Consider the following 2,435-nt stretch of genomic DNA (forward strand, 5'->3'; position numbering starts at 1 on the left):
CCATGATTCAATATATTACTTATTAAAGTTAATTCAAATTATTTTCTATCTGAATTGAATTCAAAATCTTGAATTTGAATTGATTTATTCGCGAGGAGCTGGATGAGAAGAAACTCTCACGTCCGGTTCTGTAGTAGAGATGGAATTCAAAAAAAACCATCAACTATAACCCCAAAAGAACCAGATTTCGTAAACAACATAGAGGAAGAATGAAGGGAATGTCTTATCGAGGTAATAGTATTTGTTTTGGTAAATACGCTCTTCAGGCACTTGAACCCGCTTGGATCACATCTAGACAAATAGAAGCGAGTCGACGAGCAATGACACGAAATGCACGTCGCAGTGGAAAAATATGGGTCCGTATATTTCCAGATAAACCAGTTATAGTAAGGCCCGCTGAAACACGTATGGGTTCAGGTAAAGGCTCTCCCGAATATTGGGTAGCTGTTGTTAAACCAGGTCGAATCCTTTATGAAATGGGTGGAGTAACAGAAAATATAGCCAGAAGGGTTATTTCAATAGCAGCGTCTAAAATGCCTATACGAGCTCAATTCATTATTTCGAGATAAAAAAGAAATAGGCCTTAAAAATAGCGGGTGCAAGTTTATTTTTTTGAACAAATAATATTTCTTTTTTTCTTCGAACTTTGTATTGTAAAAAACAGATCAAAATAAATAAATAAATAAAATGATATGATTCACCTCAGACCCATTTGAATGTAGCAGATAACAGCGGGGCTCGAGAATTGATGTGTATTCTAATCATAGGAGCTAGCAATCGTCGATATGCTCATAATGGTGACGTTATTTTTGCTGTGATCAAAGACGCAGTTCCAAACATGCCTCTAGAAAGATCAGAAGTGGTCAGAGCTGTATTTATATGTACTTGTAAAGAACTTAAACGTGACAACGGTATGATAATACGATATGATGACTATGCTGCAGTTGTGATTGATCAAGAAGGAAATCCAAAAGGAACTCGAGTTTTTGGTGCGATTGCCCGAGAATTGAGACAGTTCAATTTTACTAAAATAGTTTCATTAGCTCTCGAGGTATTATAAAACGAGACCACGATATGGTTATAGGTTATAGTAGGGTATTTAAAATAAATAGATTAAGATTCATTTAGTAGATTTTGTCTCACGTATATACCTTTCAAAATGAATATTCATAATTTCTAAAAAAAATACGTAAAAAAGCATGTTGATTATATCCAAATTTGGAGGCACCAATCATTTTAATTAATCATGGGTAGTGATACTATTTCTGACATAATAACCTCTATACGAAATGCCGATATCTATAGAAAAAGCGTGGTTCGAGTAGCATCTACTAATATCAGCCAAAGTATTGTTAAAATACTTTTACGAGAGGGTTTTATCGAAAACGTGAGAAAACATCGAGAAAACAACAAATATTTTTTGGTTTTAACCCTACGACATAGAAGGAATAGGAAAAGTACTTATCGAAATCTTTTAAATTTAAAACGGATAAGTCAGCCGGGTCTCCGAATCTATTCTAACTATCAAAGAATTCCTAGAATTTTAGGTGGGATGGGAGTTGTAATTCTTTCTACCTCTCAGGGTATAATGACAGACCGAGAGGCTCGACTAGAAAGAATAGGCGGAGAAATTTTGTGTTATATATGGTAATCTTTCTAATATCCGAATTGAATAGGAAACTTCTTTTTTGTGAAAAAGAAAAGATAAGGGGTGGGTTGTCTAATAGGGTTCTTCCTCCACTAGTTGATACTTCAAAGAGGTTTTACCTGGAATGAAAGAACAAAAATGGATTCATGAAGGTTTAATTACTGAATCGCTTCCCAACGGCATGTTCCGGGTTCGTTTAGATAATGAAGATATGATTCTAGGTTATGTTTCAGGAAAGATCCGACGTAGTTTTATAAGAATATTGCCAGGAGATAGAGTCAAAATTGAAGTAAGTCGTTATGATTCAACCAGAGGTCATATAATATATCTACTCCGCAACAAAGATTCGAAAGATTAGGTGTTTTCACTATTTCTTTCGTGGAAATACGATTTGAAATCGAAAATTTCAAGAAACTTATTTTCTTCCAAGAAATGGATTCAAAATTAAAGTAAGGAGTGGCAAATATGAAAATAAGAGCTTCTGTTCGTAAAATTTGTGAAAAATGTCGACTAATCCGTCGTCGGGGATGAATTATAGTAATTTGTTCCAACTCAAGACATAAACAAAGACAAGGATAATAAGACTCGTTAAAGACCCAATATACAAATAAGAAGGGGGATCTTTTTTTACATGAAATGGATATATCCATATATATCTGACTTAAATTTATGAGATGATAAAATATGGCAAAAGCTATACAGAAAAAGAGTTCACGTGGACGTACTAGTTCACGTAAGAGTATACATAAAATACCAAAGGGGGTTATTCATATTCAAGCAAGTTTCA

The 2,435-nt window shown here is 34.1% G+C and overlaps 1 pseudogene; it reads left to right on the forward strand.

Moving 5' to 3' along the window:
* Positions 1-209: 209 nt before the first annotated feature.
* LOC143582203 (uncharacterized) lies at positions 210-1,519 on the forward strand (annotated as a pseudogene).
* The last annotated feature ends 916 nt before the right edge of the window (positions 1,520-2,435 follow it).

The sequence above is a fragment of the Bidens hawaiensis genome, unplaced genomic scaffold, assembly GCF_021521415.1.
Source record: "Bidens hawaiensis isolate Kalapana, Puna unplaced genomic scaffold, B.hawaiensis_p1.1 tig00031492_1, whole genome shotgun sequence".
Taxonomy (NCBI): domain Eukaryota; kingdom Viridiplantae; phylum Streptophyta; class Magnoliopsida; order Asterales; family Asteraceae; genus Bidens; species Bidens hawaiensis.